Source organism: Perissodus microlepis, chromosome 18 (assembly GCF_051167445.1).
Source record: "Perissodus microlepis isolate ML-2025 ecotype Zambia chromosome 18, ASM5116744v1, whole genome shotgun sequence".
Lineage (NCBI taxonomy): Eukaryota > Metazoa > Chordata > Actinopteri > Cichliformes > Cichlidae > Perissodus > Perissodus microlepis.
Window position 1 is genome coordinate 4,654,089 of NC_140478.1, and position 19,849 is coordinate 4,673,937.

The following is a 19,849-nucleotide window of genomic DNA, read 5'->3' on the forward strand; positions in this document are numbered from 1 at the left end:
CCCAGTGCATGCTGGTCCTATACCAGTCTCTTTATTTATAGAAAAAATGGCCCTACAGCTCTTACTGGCTGACTTAACAAGGTAAACACCAAAACAAAACAAAACATTGAAACAAATATTAACCTACAAATAAAACTTGTAGTAAACTAACAACAAAGTTTAACAAATGTTAAAATAATAAAAATAAAAAACAAATAGCTCCAACACTCCAGCCTCTAATTGTGTATACAATCACAATTACTTCAAAATCCCAAAAGGAGGAGCTATTCCCTTAAGCAGGTCCTTAATCTTCGTTGATTATTTTCTTCAAGATGAGGCTTCCAGTAGCAAAAGAAGTTTTGCCACTGGCTTTTCCAAAACACTGGTCTTTGTTTGTAGTCTCACAGAACGCACCAAGCCTTTTGCATCCTGGTTTACATTTAAGACTTCATCCATGATCCTCTTGGAGCTGTAGCGTCTGCAATCAAAACAACATCTCCAGGTATAAGACATCTTTTAGTCCTCATCCTTTTATGTCTTTCTTGCATCAGAGGTAGGTACTCAGAAAGCCATCTCTTCCAAAACAACTCTGCCTACAACTCTGTACCTGTTTCTACCTTTTCCTGGCATGAAGATCACTTTGATCAAACAGTCCTGGTGGTAAAACTGGTTTGTTTTTCAGCAACAAGAAGTGATTGGGTGTCAGTGTTTCAAGATCATTTGAGTCATCTGAAACTCTGGCAATGGGTCTGTCGTTCAATATAGCTTCAACCTCACAGAAGACTGTTTGGAGTCCTTCATCATCCAAAACTTGTTCTTTGAGAACTGAGGCAAAAATACTCTTTATGGAACGAATGAGGCTTGGTGAGAGGCTGCTGGGATCGTAAAGTTCCATTTCATGCCATCCTGAACAAAAGCATTTGGGATTTTAGCATGGTTCAGCTCATTCAAACTTTCTTTCAAATCTCAATTTGCCCCAACAAAATTTGTAGCATTATCAGACCTGATGGTTGAAACTGGGCCTCGTCTACAGATGAACCTCTGCACAGCGTTTATACAGGAGTCTGCATCAAGTGTACATGCAATCTCCAGATGTACTGCACGACTGGTCAAACAAGTAAAAAGAACTCCATACATTTTAAGGAGACTTCGTCCTCTTTTAACACTTATAGGTCCGAAATAGTCCACTCCAACATTTGTGAATGGAGCTGTGTTTGGCAGGACTCTCTCTTCAGGCAGATCTGCCATCTTTTGTTCAACAAACTTTCCTCTGTTGCGTCTACACATGATACAACGAGAGATGATTTTCCTGGCAGCAGAATTTGCATTTACTATCCAGTATTTTTGTCTCAGTTTTGACAGCATGTGCGCTCTTCCTGCATGTCCCAACCTTTGATGGATATGGCGTAAAATCAGTGTTGACACATGCATATCCTTTGTCAAAATTGCAGGATGCTTTACTTTCATAGGCATGGCTGCTTTATTCAATCGGCCACCCACTCTAAGGATTCCCGCATCCAATACTGGATCAAGTTTGTAGAGAGAACTTCCCTTGGAGACTCCTTTGAGGTCATTGCTGATTAAAGCCATTTCAGTTTTACATTTCTGTTGTTGTGCATATTGAATAATAGCTTGTTCTGCCTTTGCTAAATCTTCTGGAGTCAGATTTCCTTTCTTCAAAGTGGTCTTAAATCTTTCCATTCTTGTCTCCACTTCTTTCTGACTTTCCAGATCATTCTTATTCAAATCTGCAGCAAGCAACTCTTTCCTCTTCTGCGCCAGCAACACCAAAGCCTCTTTCAGCTTTAAAAACCAGGCTACAGAGATTTTAAGTTTTGCCCAAGACGAGAAGTAATGAATAAGATAGTTGGTAGGATTTTGTAATTCCTTCACAATGACATTCACTGTCAGGTCCTTTTTGACCTCTGGGTCATCTGCAGAAATTACACTGTACTCCACATCCAGTTTAGTCCATTCCTCCTTTGACTTATAGAGAAATTCTGGCCCATTTATCCATGTCCTACATTTGAGGAAGTCCCCAGCTCTCATGCCTCTGGATGCGTCATCTGCAGGATTCTCCTTGGAAGAAACATATCTCCACTGATTCACATCTGTTGCTTCTCGAATGACAGCAATTCTGTTTGCAACAAAAGTATTAAATCTTCTGGTTTCATTGGAGATGTATTTCAGTACTGTTGTACTATCAGTCCAAAAAACTGATTTTTCCAACCTTACCTGCAACTCTTTTTGCAGAAGCATATTCACTTGAACTGCAAGAACTGCAGCCGTCAATTCCAGCCTGGGAATTGTAGTTTGCTTGAGAGGAGCAACTCTAGCTTTTCCCAGGATAAAGGCAACATGTGAGATGTTATTCTTTTCCAATTTTAAATATGACACTGTTCCATAACCACCTTGACTTGCGTTTAATGGTTTGGTTTAATGCAACGTTCCACTTTGAACTTTGAAATCAGCTGGAGATCCTCCAGCGAATCACACCACCGCTCAGAAAGAGAGAGGGGAATAACTTCATCCCACTTCAAATTTTGACGGCAAAGCTCTTGTAGCAACAGTTTATACTGAAGGGAGACAAGATTCCCAAAGGATCATACAGTGAGCTGACCACAGACAAAATGCCCCTTCTGGTTGTTGGACGGTCCTGCAGGGAGGGTCTGAACTGGAACTTTGTCTGTTTCTATGCACCACTGTAAACCCAGTGCTCTCTCAACTGGAAGTTGATCTGTGTCCAAATCCAGATCCTTCATTTCCTTTGCTCTTCTTTCCTCTGGGATTGACATGAGCACTGTGCGACTGTTGCTGATCCATTTTGAAAGCTTAAATCCTCCTTTAGTGCAGATATCCGTCAGCCTCTTCACCATGTGCACTGCCTCCTCTTCTGTAGCAACTCTTCTGTAGTAACTTATAAAGGAGCATCATTGAACAGTCAATGATGCTCCTTTATAAGTTGTTCCACAGTCAAATACAACTCTCAACTTGCCCTTTGTGGGATGATACACTCCATGATGAGGGATGTACCACACCTTTCCATCACTTTTCTGCAACTAATCTGCAGGCACAAATTCAGCATATCCTTGTTCAAGCATGTTGTTTATACATGCAGTGTATTCATCCTTATAACGAGCATCCTTTTCAAGTCTCCGTCTGAGACTCGGATGTTATTTGGCAAGCTGGGACCTTCTCTCCTGAAAGGCAAATCAATGTGATAATGATTTCCAATAAGTTTTATTGAGCTACTAACAATATCCATGAAACACAGATCCTCTCTGGACATTTCAGTCTGCTCCTCTGATGATCTTTCATTAAAATCATGATTGTACTGTTTAATCAACATTTCTTCAAGATGCTCAACCGAAATCCTATTGGCTGTTACAGCAGTGCGGTTGTTTTTATTTCTGCTGTTACTTCCAGTGCGCAGGGCACCATTTATGACCCAGCCAACTTTGGTTTCTACAGCATAAGGTCCACCTTCCACACTGTTTATCACCTTCCATGGCTCTAAAACGTTGGAAGCACCAGTAGCTCCACATCTGCATCAATGTTGTGAAATTTAACATATTATTATTCAACGTAGAAAATGGCATGGTCTTTTGAGTCAAAACATCTGGCAACGCCATGAAATCATTTGCTCCCAAACCAGACACTTTGAGAACAGACAGAATTTGTGCACTAACAATCCTATTTTGACTCATTGTTCTCAAAAGGATATTGGTCTTTTTACCCTTTAGATTCAATCTTTTTGCCAGGGTTTCTGTGCAGAATGTACCTGAACTTCCAGGATCCAGAAATGCATAGGTTTGCAGAATTTTATTGCTCTTTTGGCTCTTAACTTGAACTGGAACAATAGAAAAAAATGCATCAACTTCATGACCGGCCCCAATATGCCCACATGTCTGAGTGGTTGCAGTTGAAAAGTTGACATAGGAGCTTGTCATCTGTCGAATTTGTTCTGAAGATGCACTTGGATCTTCTCGCTCTATATGAAGAACCCCTGGGTGCTTTTGTTGACACATATTGCAATCCCCAAGAACAACAAGCCCTCATGCCTGAATGACTACCGGCCAGTTGCACTGACCTCGGTGGTTATGAAGGTGTTCGAGAGGCTGTTGAAGAAAGCCATCTCCTCTTCCATCCCAGACACCACAGATCCGCTCCAGTTTGCCTACCAACCCAACAGATCCACGGAGGATGCCATCGCCCACGTCCTGTACACCACCCTCAGCCACGTGGACAAGAAACAGGGTAACTATGTAAGAATGCTGTTTGCTGATTACAGCTCAGCATTCAACACAATAGTGCCGGGTAGACTGTTCAGAACGCTGAAGGATCTAGGACTCAACAGCCGTCTGTGTGCATGGGTGTTGGACTTCCTGTGTGTACAGAGAGACAGCCAGGTTCATAATGGATATAAGGAAGTTTTTTCAAAAAAAGGAGCCACATTCAGGTAAAAGTGTAAAATCAAATGATCCGTCAATAAAGGATAATGTTGGATCAGTGTTTCAATATTTATATCTTTTATTAGATGTACACGTGGTTTGGTAATTTGTCTTTTGTTTGAAAGTACACTGAGAGAGGACTTTTTCATTAGTGATCTTAATGGTATTTTTTTTTTCATATTAAAGTAATTTTTTCATCTAATTGAATACAATCTATTTGTGTATGATTGTTGGTCCGAAGAGGTAGAGAGGAAAGAGGGGAACGTGAGGAGAAAGTACAAGGTCAGGAAGAACCTGGTAAGAAAACAGAGAGGGAACAGTGACAGGCAAAACAGAAACTGTTAAACTAACAAAGAAATAAAACCTGATTTTACTCACACAATCTGGAAGTTGTGTTCTCCCTATATTAAAGCTGCTATACAGAATCTGCAAAACAAACTGGGTTGAAACATTTTTGACCCTCTTTAACAACATTCTAATATAACATCATCTGGTGGGTAACAGGCATCTCCGAAAACGTTAGAGCACTTTTGCAAATATGTGATGTCTTGATAAATCGAGCAGATATTTGAAGTTTACACAGCACCAGTCTCGCATGAAAATATCTTAAAAGTTTATTTTGTGACCCACAAAGAGTAATATTTCAAACTCCGCCACTCTGCGTTCCTCCGCCGCTGCCTGTCGCTACCCGATCCATACCGGAAACCCGATCCGTACCCTGCATGCGCAAATCTTACGTCACTTCCTCTCTTTGCCAGCATTGCCACATTCAATATATTTGAATGATACGGTTAGCGCCCAGTTAGCTCCTAGCATTTCTCAACAGCTCTGCCTCCTTTTCGACTACCGGGACATTTAAACTATGGATAATCCGTATACAAACAAATTCATGCTTTTCTCCTCAACACAGAGCGTTCCCCGATTGAACAACAGCGCCGTAAAATAAGAAGAATGGCGCCTAATTACAGAGTTAATAATACAGACTTTGTAATATGTCACGTGAAGATTCATCAGCCAGATGAAGTGTTTACTGACAATTGACAGTGATAGCGGACATCATCATAACTACTCCAATCAATCCTCTCCACACAGACAAGCATAAACACACTCGACTATCACTAAATCAAATTTAACACACGTTTGTAATGACGCTAATTCAGTTTACAATAGGGTTCATTCGTTTGGTCAGCAGGTGGCAGTATCCTCGTACACTGGGGAGTAAACTGCAATTAAATGAACAGAGGAAGAAGAAAACCCCTGCACATGCGCGGTACGGATCGGGTAGACCCGATTTGTACGGTTCGACTTTGCACATGTGCAGTAAGGATCGGTGAGTCCTGATCCGTCACTATCTTTTTATTTTTTTGTTTTTGTCTACATTATATTAAATGTTTCATTATCAGAAACATTTTAAGAGATACTTATTATTCTTAACATCTACACAGATACTCTGACCCGTAACTATCGTAAAACGCTTCGACCGGAAGTAGACACCTTTCGCGCATGCGGGGTACGGATCGGGTTTCCGGTACGGATCGGGTAGTGAGAGTGCCTCGTTCGAGTTTTGGACGAAATGGATTCTGGGATATTGCATTTCGCCATTTCGAGCTGATTGGAGACCAAAACAGCCAATCAGATTTTTTTGCATCCAAGTCTGTGATTGGCTGATTTTGTGGCACAAATATAACGGTGTACAGAAAGAGTTGAACGTGCACGGGCAGAAATGTTGAGAGCGCAAGCAACACATTGCGAGCAAGCGCAAATGCAAAAACTGAGCGAGAGGGGCTGCTATTGTGTGTGTGTGTGCGTGTGTGTATGGATAATAGCAAACACTGAAATACAGTTTTTGCACGCAGCAATGAATTTTGTTCACTCAAATTTAGCTTTTCTTTGCTCAAAATAAATTTCTCCTCAATATGCAACACTTGCACCTGCAATTTCATTTTACGTGCACTCATTTTTTTTACGTGCGCTCAGAATAGTGGCACAAAAACAATGCCATACCAATCAGCCGCCGCCAGCTCTTTAAAGACATAGCACAGAACAAATATCCAGCCGGCCAGGGCCATAACATGGCGATTGAAGATTTATGTAAGTTTGACAAGCTGAACACACTGTACTGTACAGGAGACACTGCACGGAGGAGACTGATTGATCTACAGCCAATTAGGACACAGAACACAATGCACTGAAAAAAAACCCATGAAAAATTGCACACAAAAATCCGCGAAACAGCGAGGCCACGAAAGGTGAACCTCGTTATAGGGAGGGACCACTGTATATCCACTATCTCTCCTCTTCAAAGGTCCAAACCATCTCAGTCTTGTCTCTCTACTTCTATTTCCAAACCACTCCCATTTCAATTTTCCATCCTGGTGACTTCCAATGAAAATCCTAACATCTTCAGCTTTGTCACCTTCACCTCAGTAGTCTCCTTTTGTTAGTGCCACTGTGTCCAAACCATACATCATAGCAGGTCTCACTACCATCTTGTAAACTCCTGCAGCTATCTTTCTGTCACAAATTGCCCTGACACTTGTCTCTACCTACTCCACCCTGTTTGCATTCTCTTCTTCATCTGTCTTGTCCACTTTCCGGTGCTTAGGATGATTGACCCCAAGTATTTAAACTCATCTACTTTCACTGTCTCTACTTGCACGTTTCCACCTCTCTCCCTCTCATTCACACACATGTATTCTGCCTTCATTCTACTGACTATCCCTCTTCTCTCCAGAGCATTCCTCTACCTCACCAGTTTCTTTTCCACCTGCTCCCTACTCTCATAATTGATCACAACATTGTCTACAAACATCATAGTCCACAGAAACACCTATCTGACCTCATTTGTCAACCTGTTCATCACTTTTGTAAGCAAAAAGGGGTTCAGAGCTGATCTACACCTCAAAAGACCCATCTGTCAAAATCGTAAATTTTGCAGATGACTGACAGTTACAGACAATGCATACATATGTGGGGTTCCGCAGCTGACCCTGTGGTGCACACAGAAAAGCCAAGAGTTGAATAAACTGTAGGCATGACAGTGGCCCCTGTCCATTATCCTCCCTCACCTCACTCAAGTAATTACTCAAGTCTAAAGTTATGCCGATCCAGACGTCACCCAGATTAATAAGGTCCGTATGAGGTTCTCAAGATTTAAGAATTGGTCAGCAGCAGGTCCTGACACAGTTCACACCTACTGACTAAAGAAGCTAACTGCACTCCATGAGCACCTGGGCACCTGTCCCCCAGAAGGGACCAGTCTCACCCAACTATTGGCCAACAACCTGCCTCAGCACAACATGAAAGCTCCAGTTAGGTATAATATCAGCTAAGATGAACAGGCTCCATACATGAGTGAGGCCCAGAAAGGAACAGGCAGAAACACCAAAGGGGCAAAACACCTCCTTCTGATAAGTAGAGCAGTCACTCAAGACTGTAAGACCAAAATGACTCTCCTGTGCACCACCTGGATTGATTACAAGAAAGCCTGTGATTCAACGCCCTACACACCGATCCTGGAACAGCTAGAACCATACAAGATCAACAAGAGCCTAAGAGCTTTCATTAGGAATTCGATGGGGACATGGAAGAAAACCCTAGAAGCCAACTTCAAGCCAATAGTACAAGTCGCCATCAAGTGCAGGATTTACCAAGAAGATACTTTGTCCCACTGCTGTTCTGCTAATTTTTAATTGTAAAAAACGTTGGCCCATCAAAAAAAGTTTGGGAACCACTGGGTGAACTGGAGATTCTCATTTTGTTAGGCCTGTTGCTCCCTAGAGTGTACCCCATGAGAGCTGGCACAAGCTCCAGACCCCCATCTCAAGCTTGAATTGGATGAGCAAAGGAAAATAGATGAATGGAAGTTGTATTTCAATCAGAAAAATGAAACTTAGTGAATCACAAATATTTCGTATATAGCTTTTGATCTCAGTACTCTCAGTAGCAATCTGAGTTTTGGAAAAAAAAAATTCCAAATGAGATTATTTCTGATATTATGAGTTGTTGTAGGTGTTTTACGTTGTCCCATCTCAAATCACCAAAGTTTTTAAATTTTCAATTGTCTAGTCTGGTAGCTCCAGCTTGGCTAAAAATGTATGATCCAAAGGTTGCACATATATAATGTTTGCTGTGAAATTTTTACTTCATACAGTCCCGATCAAAAGTTTAAAACCACTTGAAAAATGGCAACGAAAATCATATTTTGCATGGTTGGATCTTAACAGGGCAGAGCTTCAAGATGCAACAAGAAGAAATGGGAGTGAGACATAACATTTTTGGAGCATGGAATTTATTGAAAACAACACTTAAACTGAAAAAGGCTGTTTTACAGTTGATCAAAAGTTTAGGATCACACCTCTAAAAGAAACCGTGTGAACCCCCAAAACAAAAGTTCCAAACATGAACTCAGTAATGAGTAGCTCCACCGTTTCTATTGATCGCTTTAAAAATTTGTTGCGGCATGCTTGATGCAAGAGATTCCATGAGGTGAATGGGAACATTTCTCCAAGTGGTGAAGACAGCCGCATGAAGGGTATCTAAAGTCTGTAACTGTTGTCCGTTTTTGTAAACATCCCTTGCCATCCATCCCCAGGGAAACACGCAGGGTGGTCCAAAGGATCACCTCCTGAAGTTTCATTGTTCCACTGAAGGAAAAAGCACCCCAGAACATTACAGCACTCCCTCCACTGTGGCGCGTAGAAAACATCTCAGGTGGGATCTGCTTGTCATGACAGTAACGTTGGAAACCATCAGGACCATCAAGGTTATATTTTTTCTCATCAGAGAATAAAACTTTCTTCCACCTTTCAGTGTCCCATCTTTGGTGCTCTCATGCAAAGAGAACAGAACAGAACAGTCAGCTCTGTGGCGTTCAAGGAGACGAGGCCTTTGAAGACGTTCTTCATGTTTGAAGCCCTTTAGTCTCAGATGCCGTCTGATGGTTATGGGGCTGCAGTCGGCACCAGTAATGGCCTTAATTTGGGTCAAGGATTATCCAGTGTCTTGATGGATACCCAATTGGATCCTCCAGCTCGGTGCTGGTGAAATTATTTGGGGTCTTCCACTTGACTTTTTTGTTCCATAACCCTCAGGATCATTTAAGAAATTCCAAATGACTGTCTTACTGCGTCCCACCTCAGCAGCGATGCCGTGCTGAGAGAAACCCTGCTTATGCAGTTCAACAACCCGACCATGTTCAAAAAGGGAACTTTTTTTTGCTTTTGCCATCAGAATGTCATGACAGTGTGACTACCTGACAGAAAATAACAATAAATCCACATATCTGCACAGTTTTGGCCTTTTAAACACATGTGATCTTAAACTTTTGATTAATAAAAAAAAATAAAATAAAAAACAATGACTGAGCATGAATATCTCAGAAACTAAAGATAAAAGCCTAAAATTTTCACTGGTCATTCTTACCATAGAGCAGAATCGAATCAGTATCTGTAATTTGGGGCATACTTAAAAAAGCTTACAATTTCACAGCAATCATTATGTATATCTAAACTTTGGACCATAAAATTTTTACAGAACGGACAGAAATATCAGAGAAAGCACAGGACTAATGTCAAGGATCAGCTGCAGTACAAATAAAAACCTACAGTGAGCCAGAACCAACCACATCTTGTATTTGCCTATTTGCCTCCCTGTTCCTCACCCATGCTTTACAGTCTTCACTTCCCTCACCCCCTTTAACCCAGACACCCCCTGTGTAGCCTCGCCCCAAATCCTTTCTCTTCTCTAAATCTCCTTCCTACACAACCCAGACCCTTTCAATGCTGCCAATAATCAAACCAGCTCTCCTATAATAACCTTCAAATGTTTTTATATAATGCTCCAAAAACAGCAAATGTGCCATTTTCATGACATATTACTTATCATTATCCATAGATAGAGAGAATGCTTCCATGTGTCCACTGTGTTGTGTTTAAGCCTTCATATAAAAGTGATTTTATGCGTGAGCCACAGTGTACATGGTATATCCACAGAATTAGTGTGTCAATCCCTAAGTTAAGCCTCAGCACTGCAGGGGTTCACTCTTTATTTAGGTCATCAGATGGTTAAAAAGTCAAACCCCTCCAGATTGGTGCAAACTGAAAAAAATGAGTGATTGCAGCTCCAACAACTGGTCTGTGTTGCCTAAATCCTGCATGGGCCCTCATATTCAGAGGTGGCCACTGACTTTTTGTTTGTTTGTTATGCAGGATTTGATAGCAGATTTTATGCTGAACTCCTTTTGTATGATTATCTTCTGCATCTGTATTAAAATGATCAGTAGTTGAGCACCAATAACCAGGACATATGCCTGTATGTGGAAAAAGGAGCTAGTTTTCAAGCCAAACTTCGTCTACATGGAACTTTACAATCATATTCTAAATACATGAACAGGAGCATCAATATATTACATTGTTCATGACAGAGTGAGAGATGGGGTACATCCTGCACAAGGTGTCAGTTTATGACAAGACTACCATAGAGATATGTTGTTTTTACAGATTCTATTTCTGAATAGAATCTATTATTGAATTATTACATGTATAAGGAGCATTGTAGGTGAGTGAAGTGTGGTGGTTTTTAAAAGCATTGCATGTATTTATTTTGATAATGAATCAGTCTGTTGATATTATTATTATTGTCTTGCACCCCCCCCCCCCAATAAAATTATGAATTATCTTGCATAAATAGGCTGTTGATTTTCTTTACTCATTTCAGTTATTACCACCAAAATAGTTGCATGTTTAATCATCTGGGAATCAACCCAAAATTACTCATTTAATTAGACAGAGATCTTTGTCAATGCTGTGTTGGTGTATTGCAATCAGAAGCTGCCTTTTATCTGCTAACATCAAGTAGCTAGGTTAGAGAGCTGTATACCATAAACTGTGTGGACACGAGGCAGAGACACACAGACTTATGTTGCTGGAGCACTGGGTCACTGTGCTCACACCCCTAGATGATGCATGGTACATGGACTGGTATTTATATAGCACTTTTCTACTCCAACTGAGCGCTCAAAGTGCTTTTTACTTTAAGTGACTGTGAGCAACTGTGGCTCAATATGTACAGCTTATTCTGTAGAGGTGGAGGAAATATTAAAAAAATCACCTTAAACTGAACTAATATGAAAGATGAAACTTTTAGAGTGTACCGGGCCACAAATATGCTTTTCAAAGAGTATTATATCATGGCAGCCTATGATCGCAGACCAACCCTTGGAGCCAGCCTCAAGTGGCACCTGGAGAAACTGAAGTTTTTGCCGCATTGGCACTGGCTTCATATTTCAGCTGCAAAGATTGGTTGTCATTGATGACGACTTAGACCTCAAAGGGTTACCTTCAATTTAGAGTAACTAGATAACAGTACATGTCATTAAAAGGCAGGAACTCCAACTGAATAGTTACTTAACAAATTCATTAAATAAAAGCTTTTATGATATTTGAATTCTGATGATGTGTAAGAGAAGGGCTTGTTGCACAGTGGCAGGAAGAGCAACTTTAAGTGTCTAGTCATGTCTTTTACTTTTTAATGAGAGGATTTTAGGAATGGGACAAAATGAATAAAACTGTGCAAAAAGAAGTGAGATGGAAGAATGATACAGCAGAAAGGAAAGAGAGAGACTTGAGCGGATAGATGGTGTGACAGATTGAGTTTCGGTAACGCAGGACCAGAGATGCTGATGATAGAAAGAGAGGAGGGGGGATGATGCACATAGACAGGGACATTACATAACACTTCATCAGAGTAGAAGAGGAAAAGGGAGGGTAATAGGAGGAGAGGCTGTCACGCAGACTGTGAATGAGAAGAAACCACTCCTCTATTCTGCAAGAACCTTGAGGCCATGCCCCCTGGTTTGACCCATCAGGAGTAACTACAGTCGAGAAAGGAAAACAGAAATGGATGAGTTTAGAACAGGTTTAAAGCTAGAACTTTTTTTTTCCAACAATATCTTTATTATTTTTTTGCATTTTAATGACTTACAAACAGTCCAACATTCTAAATACTACATGAACATACACTCCTCTCAGACAGCAAAAAGAAAACAAAAAAGTCGTCAGATTTATCACTCCGTTAAAGGCCTAAATTTGTCATTATCCCAAATCAAATGTCATTGCCCTCAGTCCTCGTCCTCCTCAGATAATACAAATCCTTCTACAAAATTCACAAATGGTCTCCACACCTTCTCAAAAACATCCAATTTCCTTTTCAGTACACGTTATCCGCTCCAATGGCAAAGCCACCATCATTTGTTTTATCCACTGTGTGATACAAAGCTAGAACTTTTTACTTTTTCAAGGACGCCCTCCTGATAATCACTCAAAATTTTATTTGAACAAATAAAATTTGTTTTTTTGTTTCATTAATACAAGAACAGATCAAACTGGTACATGGATTATTGATACGATACTAATCAGTATTTTATGTGTAATGATGATATTTTTGAATCAACAATGAATAATGAAAGAACTGCTATTATAAGCGTTCCTCTCAGCTCTTTTGGGGATAAAAAAAAATGTGTCTGCAAATGGATAAAAAAGTTCTTTGCAACCCACCTCTACCCCCAATATCACTTGCCATACTGTTTCTGACTTAATCAGTGTAACATATCTGTTGTCACTGATACCTGCTCTGTTTTGTGCTGGGTCTTGCTGTAGCTCTCTGGCTTTCAACATGTGAATGCCACCAAACAAAAATTACTGGCAATTCTGGATCTGACTGAAGTAAGAATATGCCGATGTTCAATTACAGCAGCTACTTTTATTAATGAACATATCAAGTTCTTCATTTCATTTATTTTATTTCATCATTTCATAACAATAGATGAGATTATGAAGTAAGTAGTAATAGATAGTGATTGGTGTCAGATGAATGGTGCCCCCAACTGTGATGAATATATTCATAAGAACAGTCAACAATAGGCGCTAACAAATCCTGGCTTAGGGGATCAGTTAGGTACATGTTGTTATCAATCATATACAAAGATTGGACATGATTATTAGTGTCTGAATTGAGTTAGACTGGTGGAAATACACAATTACTTTCTGCAAGGAGAGTTCTATAGGAACTTTGTTACTTTGATATTTTGCTTGTTGACCATTTTTGTGCTTGTGTATTGTAAACAATATGTGTTATTTGGAGATTACAAACAAACTGCACTGAATCAAATGGAAGGCATAATCCTAGATAATCCTATAGAAACCTCTGTGTCCCCCAGCAGCCACTCAGTCCTCTGGTTCGCTAGCAGCTCACACAATCATCTTAACAAATGTGAAAATATTAAAAGTTAAAGGACACAAGGCAGGCAAAGCTGATGGAAACTGCAAATCAAAAAGATAATTTCAAACATTTTATCATAGAATAACCCATGTACCTGGGTAACCTGAGACTAGAATGTCCACTAGCAACCAACACTAGCTACAAAGTGAACTAGCCCTCTTTGTTAATGGGGTTGTCTGAGAAATAATATGACTTACTGCATGGTTCAGCCCATGCAGAAGGTTTGTGGTTCAGTTTTAATGAGTGAATATTAAATATTTTTATTCTTCATTATGGTCACTTATAGCACTAATATTAGACTTTAAATTGAGAATACAACTAAACACAAGATTTAGTTGTATGAAATTATAATTCATTTTCATATTTGGGATTGAAAAATACATCTTGTTGAAGAAAAAAAATGCATATTGAGCAAGTAGCTTACTTAAGAGATTTCTTTCATCACGGTAGAAATTACAGGACAAAAATATTCTCCCAGAACAACTTTTTATCGTCCCTTTCCCAGAAGGAGAGAAGCAAAATGCCCTCACACATAAAACAGCAACCAGAGCCTCTCAATGTGGAGACCAACGGTTGCATATTTTTCTCTAATTTGTCACCCACTGTACGTGTTTTCATATTAACACGCTCCCCCTGAGATGTACGATTAAATCTCTAAATAATCAAGCCAAAACAAATACCGCTGTCACCGGCGGTCCGTAAAGGCGGCAGCTTCCCCTCCCGCATGCAGACTCTGAAGACTTCTCGTTTGACGATCCAGGCTCCTGATTGGTCGAGCTGTTCGGAGAAAGGGGCGTGGCTTGCGTCTCAGTCCTGGCACCAGTTTGCTCTGCAAGCACCGAAAGGTGGAGAGATTTTCCCCATCACACACTCTTACTGTCAAACACACACGTTCAGCGAGAGACTCGGGACGCATCCACACGGTGAGTTTAACTGTTTTAACGTGATTCGGGACGTGTCATCGCGCGATTGTTTTCTCTGCATCCTGGCGATGCGCCAGCCTCGCGTGGGCCTTTATAAATGAAATGTAATTGGTGCCATATTTATATTCAGGTCTGCAGGCTGCAGTGGCACGGATGCAGGCCTATATTTAGCTTATGATATGGCGGAATCATAGTCGGAGACATCGCTGTGCGCGGTGTTTCCCATCCCAATGGGGAGAGGACGGTGGGCGTGTGAGGAGGAGAAAGAGTCGGGGTGGCAGGGGGTGAGGGGGGTTCAGTGTCTCATGCAGAGGTCCGTGGATTCGTGTCTCTTTGTTATGGTGGTGCCGCAGAGTCGGGATGATACACCCCTCCTGCTGAAAAATCACTACAAAACAGATTCCTCCGATAGTCCTGCTTTGGCTCCTCATTAGTAAGCCAGTAGTAATTGTAGTGGTCTCAGTGCATTTAGCCAGCACCTCTGTCATTATAATATTCCTACATGGGACCGTAGTAGGTTTTACATGATGTTTATCTCTATGGTGAAACAGATGCATCTCCAGTACAGCGGAGGCCTTGTTATATAAAGAATAGAAGAGTATCTGATTTTTATACATAGTACCCCCCCAGTCGAGACACATACACACTTACACGCACAGACACACTCTGCATGCTGTGTGTGTGTGGATTAGAGCGCATTGTTTCATCTATGCTCATTTTTTCTCCTCTAGGGCTCTTTCTGCCTTTTCTCTATCTCACATGTGAAACCGCATTGAGCTACAGGACTGTAGACTGTCTGTGGGAATACTATGGGAAAATGGTTGTCTCTATTCTGCACTCAAAGTAGAAATGGATTGAAGGTTCAAGTAAACGGTGCATATCTGCTCTGTGTGTGATAGCTAGAGCCAAAGAAGCTACATGATGCAATGCTGAGTAAAATCTCTAAAGCCGAAGAACGTGGCTGCCCCGTTACATAAAGTGGGCATCATCTGTAGCCTGGTACACGGTACAGAGCGTATGTCACTTTGACATGCTCAGTGTGTTTGGGGAGACAGACATCTGAAATAATGTACTCTCATTACACCAGTCAGACTCATCTGACACTGTATTTCAAAGTTGTTGTGTGTTTGTTTATAACTGACATTTCATTAAAAACAGATCGCTGTTTCTGTTTGATCAGTTAATTATTTGCTCTATAGATTGTGAAGATGCAGAAAATCGTAATGTTTAAAAAGGGGAAAAGACTTTGCCATTTGATTGATAGTCACCACGGTCACCAACTCATTTCCAGAGGTTTCTCATATCACTTTATTGTCATTTTGTTGCTGATTATAACAACAACAAACTCATACTACAATGTCATTATTCCGCATTATCATCTTAAAATTATCGTATATAATATCGTTCAGGTATTTTAATATTGTGATATTGTATTTGACTTAAAAGAGGTTGATGGATCTTTTCTTTCTGTGTTCTGAGTTAAAGAGATAATTAAGCAAAGTCACATTTGCAAGTATTAACATATAGTAAATGGACTGGTTCTTAGAGAGCGCTTTTCTACTCTACTTGAGCACTCCAAGTGCCTTATACACCTTATTCACACAAGCACTTTTTTTGGTGTCTAAGTGCTTTCTATCTAACACTCTGATCAGTGTATTAGGGACAGGCAACTTGGGTTTCAGTATCTTGACCAAGGACACTTTGGCATGCAGACTGGAGCAGCCAGGTATCAAACTACCAACCTTCCAATTGGATGGCCTGTTCTACCTCCTGAGTCACAGGCACTCTTGTATGTAGTCGTAGTCTAAAAATGTAATCCCCGAGATCTAAATAGCCCTAAAGCTGACCCTTAACTAGAGCATGTGATTTCTGATTACTAAGACTTGGAAGAATGATTATCAAAATTGTTCTTGGCAATCAGGAGAACCCAGTCAGAATATTTGGGGGGGGGGCCCCCAAATATTCTATCTGACATACTTTAGGATTAAGTTTATGACAATGAGCAAAGACTGTCATTTAATCTGAAATGACTTAAAATGTCCAACTCACTGAATTGTGAGAACAGGCCGAGTAGAATATTTGTATCCAAAACGACCAAAACTTCCAGTGGCTTATCAGCTAAACTGTTCCCATTCCAATGGTGTCATGTTTGGCTGTTTTCTCAAAGCCCCTGGTGTCTCACAGCCCCTGGTGTCTCACACATAGGCATAAGATATCCTTTGATGACGGTATTATTGGATGCCAAGGGCGAATGCTAAAAACAGGACCAGAAGACTGCAGTTTTTATGTCTTCTCACTTCTTAGCTTTAGGCACCAACACTGCTTACTTAGGTTTAGAAAAAGAACGCTATTTGGGCTAAAACAAACCCATTCAAAGTGTTAGCTCTGCATGCTAAAAAATAAATGATGCTAAAAGGATAGCCAGTCACCTCAAATTTGACAGTAAGGGACCTGAAGAGTGTATATGTGATGAGTTCAGATTAAAACTGAGCTCAGATATTCTAAATCTTTGCAAACAGGAAGTAATTTTTGTAGGTGAGAGTGCAGAGAACTACACAGTCCAAGTAACCGCAGAGTAGCAAATCAGGAGAACATCCAGATTCCAGACCAGGTGCATGAAAATTCCAGATCATGAATATATAAATGAAAAAGGCATGTCAGTTCAACTCCTTTGACTCCTTGAATGTTTGAATCACAGAGATACTAAATGTAAAAAACGTAAGGCCATTTTTTGCCTGAGACTGCTGGCACAGAAGCTAGATGGATTATCAGAGATGTTTTAATGCATGAGCGTTGTAATGATGATGATGCCATAATTTCTGCCTCAGGGATTGGTGGGATTACATCCAATCCCTCTCAAAGGGATCAACCAAGTAGCCCGGAAGTTAGCTGGCACCCAGCTAGGTATAGTTAACATTTTTGCATCATTTGTAAGGCAATAGGCTTTTCTAGGCTTTTCCACTAAACCAAGCAAACAATATCATTATAGAGCTGGTCAAACCTTGACTACATATATAAGTCATTTTACAGTGTAGCATTGACAGTAATAATCAGTTGTTAGCAGGAAATGTGTAAGCTCTGTTGTCATTCAGTAAGCCAACAAGTCAGCCAGGCAGAGCTAGTACTGTAGAGATACGATCTAATCATGTTGTAGTTTCTCCAGGCGATATCATAGGCCTGGTTTGTAAAATAAGATAAGATGACCTTTATTAGTCCCACAGGTGGGAAATTTGTTAAAATGTAAGAATTATGTAAAAAATGTAAGATTATGTAACAAAACGTGGAGTTATCTCATAAGATTTGTGCCCAGCATGAAACCAGGCGATATGAAGAGAGATAGCATTCTGTAGCCATTAGGTTTTTCTGGAACTGTAAAGAAAATCTATGGACTACAAGATGAACTTCATTTGTTATCCAAAACTATGATGTTTCCTATTTTTTTCTGTTAAGTAAAGAGGAATGGAACAGTGGAAAAGATGACTAGATTACCAACAGTTAGTGGTCTACAAAAAAAGTAGTAACGGTTGTGAATGATATTGCTAATTATTAAAGTCCTACGGTCAGGAGGAGTCCTAGGTAAGGAGCTTCTGGAGTTAAGGAGTTTTCCTTTAACTCTGGGCTTCCGTACACCTCTATGGAGAATTTTACCCTATTGTAGCAATTTGTTTCGCTTTTCAGTTCAATTCAATTAAGTTTAATTTATGTAGTACCAAATCACAACAACAGTCATATCAAGTTGCTTTATATTGTAAGGTAAGGACCCTACAATTTATAAAGAACAATCCCAATGATCAGACTGTGAGCAAGTACTTGGCGACAGCAGGAAGGTAAAACCCCCTTTCAACAGGAAGAAACCTTCGGCAGAACCAGGCTCAGGGAGGAGCAGCCGTCTGCCACAACTGGATGGGGGTGAGGGGAGGAAAACAGGACGAAAGACGTACCGTAGAAGAGAGCCAGAGTTTAATAAGAGCTAATGATTAAATGCACAGTGTGTAGTCCTTTCCAACTGATTGCTGTTCTATCTCTAAACACCCATGTTTCACGGTGCACAAGGGATGTGTATTCACCAAAAATGTTTGGGTAACACAAACACCAACCAGCAGTCAAAATAAGCAACTAGCTGTTGAAAATAGTGTGAATACTAGCTGAAATGTCAGACCAAATAACATTAATAATAAAGATAAAATTACCATAGGTAAATTATCAGATAATGAAACAGCTAATGAAAGATAATACTGCTTTTTGTATGCTGGTTTATAAGCCCTTGGTTTGTGTGACAAATTTGGGTTTACAGCTTGCTGCATTGCTTTTAAGTGACAACATAAGTCAAATAATGCAGCTGTGTTACTCACACATGGAAAATAAACTGTCTATCAAATTCCACAAACTTTCATCTTGACACGTTTCAAAACATGTTAAGACTAACTAAATCCACTGAAATGGAAATTGTGCTTGCAGTCTCACTCCTGCTTAGTAATGAATTCACAGTGAATTAACTTTTCATTAATTCTATATATTTATAAGTTTCCCCCCTCTGAATATTTTAATGTTATCCAGTCAGCTTTTCACTTTGCTAATATATGGATCCTTAACGTGTTACACCAGTCACTTTGAGAATTCCTCTAAAGACTTTCAACAAACTTCACTATACTTCATTTATTATTGAAGCCAATTTTATTGCCAGATTGGGGACAAGGTGCGTTAACTTCCCTCAAACATTTATTATGTCTGATGAAATATATCAGTCACTGAAAGAAACATTATTGCTATGTAGTGTTTTGATCCTGCACACATGTTATCCACTACTGGAAATATCAAGTTATGTGCTTTGATTGTACTGTTATCTTCAAATTATTTGGTTCATGTGAGGATTGGTGAGGAGGTGACCATGTTAAGCAGTATGAACATAGACCTGGTGCTGCTGCCTTATTTGTGGTTACCATAGCGATCTGCCTTGGTTAAAAGTGGATCACATTAAAGCACTTTTCCTGCTTTGTGAGACAGATCTTTTAAGAGAAATGTCGTTGCTAAATCTCAAAATAAACAGTTCAGTGCATTTTTAAAGGTTGATTGATAGCTGTAACTTCAAGATGGAAAGAGCAAAGAGCTTAAATGGTCAACCTCTAATAGTTAGCAAGACAGCAGTTCTTCTGTGAGGTCTGTCAGTTTGCTTGAGGGCTTGGCGTTGAACAAAAGTGCTTCAAATGGGAATGCACA

At 40.1% G+C, this 19,849-nt stretch overlaps 1 protein-coding gene across 6 annotated transcripts in view; it reads left to right on the forward strand.

Annotated features, from left to right (window-relative positions):
* The first annotated feature begins 14,489 nt into the window (after positions 1 to 14,489).
* The window catches only part of LOC146367059 (uncharacterized), a 122,890-nt gene continuing 117,530 nt past the window's right edge, over positions 14,490 to 19,849 (forward strand). For 5 of the 6 annotated variants that reach the window (XM_084912531.1, XM_084912533.1, XM_084912536.1 and 2 more), the window contains exon 1: positions 14,491 to 14,632. The gene's annotated coding sequence lies outside the window, so the exon portion shown is untranslated. Of the gene's footprint in view, positions 14,633 to 19,849 lie in introns of all 6 variants that reach the window. The other variant, XM_084912534.1, reaches the window with a different exon arrangement.